Source organism: Zootermopsis nevadensis, unplaced genomic scaffold (assembly GCF_977971745.1).
Source record: "Zootermopsis nevadensis isolate Lab colony 2312 unplaced genomic scaffold, Znev_1.0 Znev_ptg000024l, whole genome shotgun sequence".
Lineage (NCBI taxonomy): Eukaryota > Metazoa > Arthropoda > Insecta > Blattodea > Termopsidae > Zootermopsis > Zootermopsis nevadensis.
In genome coordinates this window covers 20,000,729-20,013,326 of record NW_028259156.1, presented here as the reverse complement: position 1 = coordinate 20,013,326, position 12,598 = coordinate 20,000,729, and the positions used below count along the sequence as shown (strand labels likewise).

The 12,598-nt window shown below is 37.3% G+C and overlaps 2 long non-coding RNA genes across 2 annotated transcripts in view; one reads left to right on the top strand and one right to left on the bottom strand.

The window, feature by feature from the left end:
• Nucleotides 1–12,598, bottom strand: part of LOC147872835 (uncharacterized) — a 180,936-nt gene that overhangs the window by 103,598 nt on the left and 64,740 nt on the right. The window lies entirely within an intron of this gene.
• Nucleotides 6,070–7,587, top strand: LOC147872838 (uncharacterized). The gene is made up of 3 exons (XR_015536886.1): nucleotides 6,070–6,187; nucleotides 6,272–6,348; nucleotides 7,537–7,587. It is a non-coding gene; the product is annotated as an uncharacterized LOC147872838 (long non-coding RNA).

Here is a 12,598-nt window from a genome sequence, read left to right as displayed (position 1 = left end):
CAAAACGCGGGGTCGCAGATACATCATCTTATCTTAATAGGTGAGATCTCACTTCAATTTATTATTATGAATACTGCAATTATGTTGTTGTTGTTAAGTGGATCTCATTTATCTTTTTCAGGGATTTTCAAGAACCTGAATACGACCATTGCCACAGCCGTACCTAGGGGGCAGAGTTAATTGGTGTCATTTGAATTGGTGAGTTTTCTTGATTCCTTGTCATCTTTTCTATTTTCGTGCGTCTAAGCCCTTTGATGCATATGTGCTAACGGCACGTAGGTTTATAGCTTCCTTCAGTTTTTTCACATTTGTCAGTTAGTACGTTAAATTTTTATGAAGATTAGAATGCTATTGCGTGTAGGCCTCGATTTTCGCCTTGATGCGTTGCTTTACGGAATGTCGTAATCAGAGTCGGAGTAAATTGAAACTCTTTTATTATGTAAATGAATGGGAAGTCAATGACGTGGGTTCCCAGCACGGAAACGTTGATGAGTAATACAATGGCATTGCGGTAACGGTCTGAAATAATTTAATAAAATGAAGGGAATTTAAGAAATATATTTTACACGCTTACAATCGGCAGTTCGTTGGTCCGCGATTGACTGCGGGTCTTTAATGCAATTGATGTGTACAGTCATCTCTGCTGTTATGCGATAGTTGCATTCATTTGAGAAGCCGGCCAGTTGAAAATCGCGTGGTAAAAATAACCTCTGTTCCTCCGCAGAGATTAAATTAGTCCTTTGATAGTTTAAAGGGCCTGGAATGAAATTGCATATGAGCAAACTCGCATATGCAAAAGTTTCCATTTCACGAATGTTTTTTCCGATTCATCGATGTCATTGGAGCAAATTCGCGTTAACGAGACATACGTAATTGTAGAGAGGACTGTATTTATAATTTTCATTCGAAATGAGCGATGTAAGAATTACGATTTAGTATAAGAATCGGTACGAGAAACATTGTAAAATGTTGTGAATAATAGTAAAATATATTTTTTTCACTTTTTGACTTTTTGGTTTCAAAATTGGCGTTGTTCTGAATCCGCGCAAATCGAGGTCCACCTGTGTGTTAACAGTAACTTGCGTCTTAGTTTTTCAGGACTTGGATAAACCTGACCAGCACTTTTCTTGAGTTTTGGGCATCTCTCGATTTCAGTTGACGCATACTTGCTGGTAGTAGGAAAACTTTGTATCATGTTGTAGGTCTTTACTACTGGTATGAATTGTCTACTTTTGCTTGTCGAACGACAAGGCCCTGTTGTGTAGGTGGTAGCAGTACTTAACTCTATACCTTTGCTTTAGTCTTTCCTTATTTGGCAGATTGTGCTTGAAATTATTATTAAAGCTACAATGATGTTGGCTGGAGCACATTAATATTTTGTTTTTGTTTTTCAGGATTTCCAACACCGCCAAAACGCTGGGTCGCAGATACATCATCTTAATAGGTGAGCTTTTACTTCAAGTTATTATTATGAAAACTGCAATTATGTTGTTGTTGTTGTTAATTCGACCTCGTTAATTTTTTTCAGGATTTCCAACACAGCCAAAACGCGGGGTCGCAGATACATCATCTTATCTTAATAGGTGAGATCTCACTTCAATTTATTATTATGAATACTGCAATTATGTTGTTGTTGTTAAGTGGATCTCATTATCTTTTTCAGGGATTTTCAAGAACCTGAATACGACCATTGCCACAGCCGTACCTAGGGGGCAGAGTTAATTGGTGTCATTTGAATTGGTGAGTTTTCTTGATTCCTTGTCATCTCTTCTATTTTCGTGCGTCTAAGCCCTTTGATGCATATGTGCTAACGGCACGTAGGTTTATAGCTTCCTTCAGTTTTTTCACATTTGTCAGTTAGTACGTTAAATTTTTATGAAGATTAGAATGCTATTGCGTGTAGGCCTCGATTTTCGCCTTGATGCGTTGCTTTACGGAATGTCGTAATCAGAGTCGGAGTAAATTGAAACTCTTTTATTATGTAAATGAATGGGAAGTCAATGACGTGGGTTCCCAGCACAGAAACGTTGATGAGTAATACAATGGCATTGCTGTAACGGTCTGAAATAATTTAATAAAATGAAGGGAATTTAAGAAATATATTTTACACGCTTACAATCGGCAGTTCGTTGGTCCGCGATTGACTGCGGGTCTTTAATGCAATTGATGTGTACAGTCATCTCTGCTGTTATGCGATAGTTGCATTCATTTGAGAAGCCGGCCAGTTGAAAATCGCGTGGTAAAAATAACCTCGGTTCCTCCGCAGAGATTAAATTAGTCCTTTGATAGTTTAAAGGGCCTGGAATTAAATTGCATATGAGCAAACTCGCATATGCAAAAGTTTCCATTTCACGAATGTTTTTTCCGATTCATCGATGTCATTGGAGCAAATTCGCGTTAACGAGACATACGTAATTGTAGAGAGGACTGTATTTATAATTTTCATTCGAAATGAGCGATGTAAGAATTACGATTTAGTATAAGAATCGGTACGAGAAACATTGTAAAATGTTGTAAATAATAGTAAAATATATTTTTTTGACTTTTCGGTTTCAAAATTGGCGTAGTTCTGAATCCGCGCAAATCGAGGTCCACCTGTGTGTTAACAGTAACTTGCGTCTTAGTTTTTCAGGACTTGGATAAACCTGACCAGCACTTTTCTTGAGTTTTGGGCATCTCTCGATTTCACTTGACGCATACTTGCTGGTAGTAGGAAAACTTTGTATCTTGTTTTAGGTCTTTACTACTGGTATGAATTGTCTACTTTTGCTTGTCGAACGACAAGGCCCTGTTGTGTAGGTGGTAGCAGTACTTAACTCTATACCTTTGATTTAGTCTTTCCTTATTTGGCAGATTGTGCTTGAAATTATTATTAAAGCTACAATGATGTTGGCTGGAGCACATTAATATTTTGTTTTTGTTTTTCAGGATTTCCAACACCGCCGAAACGCTGGGTCGCAGATACATCATCTTAATAGGTGTGCTTTTACTTCAAATTATTATTATGAAAACTGCAATTATGTTGTTGTTGTTGTTAATTCGACCTCGTTTATTTTTTTCAGGATTTCCAACACAGCCAAAACGCGGGGTCGCAGATACATCATCCTATCTTAATAGGTGAGATCTCACTTCAATTTATTATTATGAATACTGCAATTATGTTGTTGTTGTTAAGTGGATCTCATTTATCTTTTTCAGGGATTTTCAAGAACCTGAATACGACCATTGCCACAGCCGTACCTAGGGGGCAGAGTTAATTGGTGTCATTTGAATTGGTGAGTTTTCTTGATTCCTTGTCATCTCTTCTATTTTTGTGCGTCTAAGCCCTTTGATGCATATGTGCTAACGGCACGTAGGTTTATAGCTTCCTTCAGTTTTTTCACATTTGTCAGTTAGTACGTTAAATTTTTATGAAGATTAGAATGCTATTGCGTGTAGGCCTCGATTTTCGCCTTGATGCGTTGCTTTACGGAATGTCGTAATCAGAGTCGGAGTAAATTGAAACTCTTTTATTATGTAAATGAATGGGAAGTCAATGACGTGGGTTCCCAGCACGGAAACGTTGATGAGTAATACAATGGCATTGCGGTAACGGTCTGAAATAATTTAATAAAATGAAGGGAATTTAAGAAATATATTTTACACGCTTACAATCGGCAGTTCGTTGGTCCGCGATTGACTGCGGGTCTTTAATGCAATTGATGTGTACAGTCATCTCTGCTGTTATGCGATAGTTGCATTCATTTGAGAAGCCGGCCAGTTGAAAATCGCGTGGTAAAAATAACCTCGGTTCCTCCGCAGAGATTAAATTAGTCCTTTGATAGTTTAAAGGGCCTGGAATGAAATTGCATATGAGCAAACTCGCATATGCAAAAGTTTCCATTTCACGAATGTTTTTTCCGATTCATCGATGTCATTGGAGCAAATTCGCGTTAACGGGACATACGTAATTGTAGAGAGGACTGTATTTATAATTTTCATTCGAAATGAGCGATGTAAGAATTACGATTTAGTATAAGAATCGGTACGAGAAACATTGTAAAATGTTGTAAATAATAGTAAAATATATTTTTTTGACTTTTTGGTTTCAAAATTGGCGTTGTTCTGAATCTGCGCAAATCGAGGTCCACCTGTGTGTTAACAGTAACTTGCGTCTTAGTTTTTCAGGACTTGGATAAACCTGACCAGCACTTTTCTTGAGTTTTGGGCATCTCTCGATTTCAGTTGACGCATACTTTCTGGTAGTAGGAAAACTTTGTATCTTGTTGTAGGTCTTTACTACTGGTATGAATTGTCTACTTTTGCTTGTCGAACGACAAGGCCCTGTTGTGTAGGTGGTAGCATTACTTAACTCTATACCTTTGCTTTAGTCTTTCCTTATTTGGCAGATTGTGCTTGAAATTATTATTAAAGCTACAATGATGTTGGCTGGAGCACATTAATATTTTGTTTTTGTTTTTCAGGATTTCCAACAGCGCCGAAACGCTGGGTCCCAGATACATCATCTTAATAGGTGAGCTTTTACTTCAAATTATTATTATGAAAACTGCAATTATGTTATTGTTGTTGTTAATTCGACCTCATTTATTTTTTTCAGGATTTCCAACAGAGCCAAAACGCGGGGTCGCAGATACATCATCTTATCTTAATAGGTGAGATCTCACTTCAATTTATTATTATGAATACTGCAATTATGTTGTTGTTGTTAAGTGGATCTCATTTATCTTTTTCAGGGATTTTCAAGAACCTGAATACGACCATTGCCACAGCCGTACCTAGGGGGCAGAGTTAATTGGTGTCATTTGAATTGGTGAGTTTTCTTGATTCCTTGTCATCTTTTCTATTTTCGTGCGTCTAAGCCCTTTGATGCATATGTGCTAACGGCACGTAGGTTTATAGCTTCCTTCAGTTTTTTCACATTTGTCAGTTAGTACGTTAAATTTTTATGAAGATTAGAATGCTATTGCGTGTAGGCCTCGATTTTCGCCTTGATGCGTTGCTTTACGGAATGTCGTAATCAGAGTCGGAGTAAATTGAAACTCTTTTATTATGTAAATGAATGGGAAGTCAATGACGTGGGTTCCCAGCACGGAAACGTTGATGAGTAATACAATGGCATTGCGGTAACGGTCTGAAATAATTTAATAAAATGAAGGGAATTTAAGAAATATATTTTACACGCTTACAATCGGCAGTTCGTTGGTCCGCGATTGACTGCGGGTCTTTAATGCAATTGATGTGTACAGTCATCTCTGCCGTTATGCGATAGTTGCATTCATTTGAGAAGCCGGCCAGTTGAAAATCGCGTGGTAAAAATAACCTCGGTTCCTCCACAGAGATTAAATTAGTCCTTTGATAGTTTAAAGGGCCTGGAATGAAATTGCATATGAGCAAACTCGCATATGCAAAAGTTTCCATTTCACGAATGTTTTTTCCGATTCATCGATGTCATTGGAGCAAATTCGCGTTAACGAGACATACGTAATTGTAGAGAGGACTGTATTTATAATTTTCATTCGAAATGAGCGATGTAAGAATTACGATTTAGTATAAGAATCGGTACGAGAAACATTGTAAAATGTTGTAAATAATAGTAAAATATATTTTTTTGACTTTTTGGTTTCAAAATTGGCGTTGTTCTGAATCCGCGCAAATCGAGGTCCACCTGTGTGTTAACAGTAACTTGCGTCTTAGTTTTTCAGGACTTGGATAAACCTGACCAGCACTTTTCCTGAGTTTTGGGCATCTCTCGATTTCAGTTGACGCATACTTGCTGGTAGTAGGAAAACTTTGTATCTTGTTGTAGGTCTTTACTACTGGTATGAATTGTCTACTTTTGCTTGTCGAACGACAAGGCCCTGTTGTGTAGGTGGTAGCATTACTTAACTCTATACCTTTGCTTTAGTCTTTCCTTATTTGGCAGATTGTGCTTGAAATTATTATTAAAGCTACAATGATGTTGGCTGGAGCACATTAATATTTTGTTTTTGTTTTTCAGGATTTCCAACAGCGCCGAAACGCTGGGTCCCAGATACATGATCTTAATAGGTGAGCTTTTACTTCAAATTATTATTATGAAAACTGCAATTATGTTGTTGTTGTTGTTAATTCGACCTCGTTTATTTTTTTCAGGATTTCCAACAGAGCCAAAACGCGGGGTCGCAGATACATCATCTTATCTTAATAGGTGAGATCTCACTTCAATTTATTATTATGAATACTGCAATTATGTTGTTGTTGTTGTTAAGTGGATCTCATTTATCTTTTTCAGGGATTTTCAAGAACCTGAATACGACCATTGCCACAGCCGTACCTAGGGGGCAGAGTTAATTGGTGTCATTTGAATTGGTGAGTTTTCTTGATTCCTTGTCATCTCTTCTATTTTTGTGCGTCTAAGCTTTTTGATGCATATGTGCTAACGGCACGTAGGTTTATAGCTTCCTTCAGTTTTTTCACATTTGTCAGTTAGTACGTTAAATTTTTATGAAGATTAGAATGCTATTGCGTGTAGGCCTCGATTTTCGCCTTGATGCGTTGCTTTACGGAATGTCGTAATCAGAGTCGGAGTAAATTGAAAGTCTTTTATTATGTAAATGAATGGGAAGTCAATGACGTGGGTTCCCAGCACGGAAACGTTGATGAGTAATACAATGGCATTGCGGTAACGGTCTGAAATAATTTAATAAAATGAAGGGAATTTAAGAAATATATTTTACACGCTTACAATCGGCAGTTCGTTGGTCCGCGATTGACTGCGGGTCTTTAATGCAATTGATGTGTACAGTCATCTCTGCTGTTATGCGATAGTTGCATTCATTTGAGAAGCCGGCCAGTTGAAAATCGCGTGGTAAAAATAACCTCGGTTCCTCCGCAGAGATTAAATTAGTCCTTTGATAGTTTAAAGGGCCTGGAATTAAATTGCATATGAGCAAACTCGCATATGCAAAAGTTTCCATTTCACGAATGTTTTTTCCGATTCATCGATGTCATTGGAGCAAATTCGCGTTAACGAGACATACGTAATTGTAGAGAGGACTGTATTTATAATTTTCATTCGAAATGAGCGATGTAAGAATTACGATTTAGTATAAGAATCGGTACGAGAAACATTGTAAAATGTTGTAAATAATAGTAAAATATATTTTTTTGACTTTTCGGTTTCAAAATTGGCGTAGTTCTGAATCCGCGCAAATCGAGGTCCACCTGTGTGTTAACAGTAACTTGCGTCTTAGTTTTTCAGGACTTGGATAAACCTGACCAGCACTTTTCTTGAGTTTTGGGCATCTCTCGATTTCACTTGACGCATACTTGCTGGTAGTAGGAAAACTTTGTATCTTGTTTTAGGTCTTTACTACTGGTATGAATTGTCTACTTTTGCTTGTCGAACGACAAGGCCCTGTTGTGTAGGTGGTAGCAGTACTTAACTCTATACCTTTGATTTAGTCTTTCCTTATTTGGCAGATTGTGCTTGAAATTATTATTAAAGCTACAATGATGTTGGCTGGAGCACATTAATATTTTGTTTTTGTTTTTCAGGATTTCCAACACCGCCAAAACGCTGGGTCGCAGATACATCATCTTAATAGGTGTGCTTTTACTTCAAATTATTATTATGAAAACTGCAATTATGTTGTTGTTGTTGTTAATTCGACCTCGTTTATTTTTTTCAGGATTTCCAACACAGCCAAAACGCGGGGTCGCAGATACATCATCCTATCTTAATAGGTGAGATCTCACTTCAATTTATTATTATGAATACTGCAATTATGTTGTTGTTGTTAAGTGGATCTCATTTATCTTTTTCAGGGATTTTCAAGAACCTGAATACGACCATTGCCACAGCCGTACCTAGGGGGCAGAGTTAATTGGTGTCATTTGAATTGGTGAGTTTTCTTGATTCCTTGTCATCTCTTCTATTTTTGTGCGTCTAAGCCCTTTGATGCATATGTGCTAACGGCACGTAGGTTTATAGCTTCCTTCAGTTTTTTCACATTTGTCAGTTAGTACGTTAAATTTTTATGAAGATTAGAATGCTATTGCGTGTAGGCCTCGATTTTCGCCTTGATGCGTTGCTTTACGGAATGTCGTAATCAGAGTCGGAGTAAATTGAAACTCTTTTATTATGTAAATGAATGGGAAGTCAATGACGTGGGTTCCCAGCACGGAAACGTTGATGAGTAATACAATGGCATTGCGGTAACGGTCTGAAATAATTTAATAAAATGAAGGGAATTTAAGAAATATATTTTACACGCTTACAATCGGCAGTTCGTTGGTCCGCGATTGACTGCGGGTCTTTAATGCAATTGATGTGTACAGTCATCTCTGCTGTTATGCGATAGTTGCATTCATTTGAGAAGCCGGCCAGTTGAAAATCGCGTGGTAAAAATAACCTCGGTTCCTCCGCAGAGATTAAATTAGTCCTTTGATAGTTTAAAGGGCCTGGAATGAAATTGCATATGAGCAAACTCGCATATGCAAAAGTTTCCATTTCACGAATGTTTTTTCCGATTCATCGATGTCATTGGAGCAAATTCGCGTTAACGGGACATACGTAATTGTAGAGAGGACTGTATTTATAATTTTCATTCGAAATGAGCGATGTAAGAATTACGATTTAGTATAAGAATCGGTACGAGAAACATTGTAAAATGTTGTAAATAATAGTAAAATATATTTTTTTGACTTTTTGGTTTCAAAATTGGCGTTGTTCTGAATCTGCGCAAATCGAGGTCCACCTGTGTGTTAACAGTAACTTGCGTCTTAGTTTTTCAGGACTTGGATAAACCTGACCAGCACTTTTCTTGAGTTTTGGGCATCTCTCGATTTCAGTTGACGCATACTTTCTGGTAGTAGGAAAACTTTGTATCTTGTTGTAGGTCTTTACTACTGGTATGAATTGTCTACTTTTGCTTGTCGAACGACAAGGCCCTGTTGTGTAGGTGGTAGCATTACTTAACTCTATACCTTTGCTTTAGTCTTTCCTTATTTGGCAGATTGTGCTTGAAATTATTATTAAAGCTACAATGATGTTGGCTGGAGCACATTAATATTTTGTTTTTGTTTTTCAGGATTTCCAACAGCGCCGAAACGCTGGGTCCCAGATACATCATCTTAATAGGTGAGCTTTTACTTCAAATTATTATTATGAAAACTGCAATTATGTTATTGTTGTTGTTAATTCGACCTCATTTATTTTTTTCAGGATTTCCAACAGAGCCAAAACGCGGGGTCGCAGATACATCATCTTATCTTAATAGGTGAGATCTCACTTCAATTTATTATTATGAATACTGCAATTATGTTGTTGTTGTTAAGTGGATCTCATTTATCTTTTTCAGGGATTTTCAAGAACCTGAATACGACCATTGCCACAGCCGTACCTAGGGGGCAGAGTTAATTGGTGTCATTTGAATTGGTGAGTTTTCTTGATTCCTTGTCATCTTTTCTATTTTCGTGCGTCTAAGCCCTTTGATGCATATGTGCTAACGGCACGTAGGTTTATAGCTTCCTTCAGTTTTTTCACATTTGTCAGTTAGTACGTTAAATTTTTATGAAGATTAGAATGCTATTGCGTGTAGGCCTCGATTTTCGCCTTGATGCGTTGCTTTACGGAATGTCGTAATCAGAGTCGGAGTAAATTGAAACTCTTTTATTATGTAAATGAATGGGAAGTCAATGACGTGGGTTCCCAGCACGGAAACGTTGATGAGTAATACAATGGCATTGCGGTAACGGTCTGAAATAATTTAATAAAATGAAGGGAATTTAAGAAATATATTTTACACGCTTACAATCGGCAGTTCGTTGGTCCGCGATTGACTGCGGGTCTTTAATGCAATTGATGTGTACAGTCATCTCTGCCGTTATGCGATAGTTGCATTCATTTGAGAAGCCGGCCAGTTGAAAATCGCGTGGTAAAAATAACCTCGGTTCCTCCACAGAGATTAAATTAGTCCTTTGATAGTTTAAAGGGCCTGGAATGAAATTGCATATGAGCAAACTCGCATATGCAAAAGTTTCCATTTCACGAATGTTTTTTCCGATTCATCGATGTCATTGGAGCAAATTCGCGTTAACGAGACATACGTAATTGTAGAGAGGACTGTATTTATAATTTTCATTCGAAATGAGCGATGTAAGAATTACGATTTAGTATAAGAATCGGTACGAGAAACATTGTAAAATGTTGTAAATAATAGTAAAATATGTTTTTTTGACTTTTTGGTTTCAAAATTGGCGTTGTTCTGAATCCGCGCAAATCGAGGTCCACCTGTGTGTTAACAGTAACTTGCGTCTTAGTTTTTCAGGACTTGGATAAACCTGACCAGCACTTTTCCTGAGTTTTGGGCATCTCTCGATTTCAGTTGACGCATACTTGCTGGTAGTAGGAAAACTTTGTATCTTGTTGTAGGTCTTTACTACTGGTATGAATTGTCTACTTTTGCTTGTCGAACGACAAGGCCCTGTTGTGTAGGTGGTAGCATTACTTAACTCTATACCTTTGCTTTAGTCTTTCCTTATTTGGCAGATTGTGCTTGAAATTATTATTAAAGCTACAATGATGTTGGCTGGAGCACATTAATATTTTGTTTTTGTTTTTCAGGATTTCCAACAGCGCCGAAACGCTGGGTCCCAGATACATGATCTTAATAGGTGAGCTTTTACTTCAAATTATTATTATGAAAACTGCAATTATGTTGTTGTTGTTGTTAATTCGACCTCGTTTATTTTTTTCAGGATTTCCAACAGAGCCAAAACGCGGGGTCGCAGATACATCATCTTATCTTAATAGGTGAGATCTCACTTCAATTTATTATTATGAATACTGCAATTATGTTGTTGTTGTTAAGTGGATCTCATTTATCTTTTTCAGGGATTTTCAAGAACCTGAATACGACCATTGCCACAGCCGTACCTAGGGGGCAGAGTTAATTGGTGTCATTTGAATTGGTGAGTTTTCTTGATTCCTTGTCATCTCTTCTATTTTTGTGCGTCTAAGCTTTTTGATGCATATGTGCTAACGGCACGTAGGTTTATAGCTTCCTTCAGTTTTTTCACATTTGTCAGTTAGTACGTTAAATTTTTATGAAGATTAGAATGCTATTGCGTGTAGGCCTCGATTTTCGCCTTGATGCGTTGCTTTACGGAATGTCGTAATCAGAGTCGGAGTAAATTGAAAGTCTTTTATTATGTAAATGAATGGGAAGTCAATGACGTGGGTTCCCAGCACGGAAACGTTGATGAGTAATACAATGGCATTGCGGTAACGGTCTGAAATAATTTAATAAAATGAAGGGAATTTAAGAAATATATTTTACACGCTTACAATCGGCAGTTCGTTGGTCCGCGATTGACTGCGGGTCTTTAATGCAATTGATGTGTACAGTCATCTCTGCTGTTATGCGATAGTTGCATTCATTTGAGAAGCCGGCCAGTTGAAAATCGCGTGGTAAAAATAACCTCGGTTCCTCCGCAGAGATTAAATTAGTCCTTTGATAGTTTAAAGGGCCTGGAATGAAATTGCATATGAGCAAACTCGCATATGCAAAAGTTTCCATTTCACGAATGTTTTTTCCGATTCATCGATGTCATTGGAGCAAATTCGCGTTAACGAGACATACGTAATTGTAGAGAGGACTGTATTTATAATTTTCATTCGAAATGAGCGATGTAAGAATTACAATTTAGTATAAGAATCGGTACGAGAAACATTGTAAAATGTTGTAAATCATAGTAAAATATATTTTTTTCACTTTTTGACTTTTTGGTTTCAAAATTGGCGTTGTTCTGAATCCGCGCAAATCGAGGTCCACCTGTGTGTTAACAGTAACTTGCGTCTTAGTTTTTCAGGACTTGGATAAACCTGACCAGCACTTTTCTTGAGTTTTGGGCATCTCTCGATTTCAGTTGACGCATACTTGCTGGTAGTAGGAAAACTTTGTATCTTGTTGTAGGTCTTTACTACTGGTATGAATTGTCTACTTTTGCTTGTCGAACGACAAGGCCCTGTTGTGTAGGTGGTAGCAGTACTTAACTCTATACCTTTGCTTTAGTCTTTCCTTATTTGGCAGATTGTGCTTGAAATTATTATTAAAGCTACAATGATGTTGGCTGGAGCACATTAATATTTTGTTTTTGTTTTTCAGGATTTCAAACAGCGCCGAAACGCTGGGTCGCACATACATCATCTTAATAGGTGAGCTTTTACTTCAAATTATTATTATGAAAACTGCAATTATGTTGTTGTTGTTGTTAATTCGACCTCGTTTATTTTTTTCAGGATTTCCAACAGAGCCAAAACGCGGGGTCGCAGATACATCATCTTATCTTAATAGGTGAGATCTCACTTCAATTTATTATTATGAATACTGCAATTATGTTGTTGTTGTTAAGTGGATCTGATTTATCTTTTTCAGGGATTTTCAAGAACCTGAATACGACCATTGCCACAGCCGTACCTAGGGGGCAGAGTTAATTGGTGTCATTTGAATTGGTGAGTTTTCTTGATTCCTTGTCATCTCTTCTATTTTTGTGCGTCTAAGCCCTTTGATGCATATGTGCTAACGGCACGTAGGTTTATAGCTTCCTTCAGTTT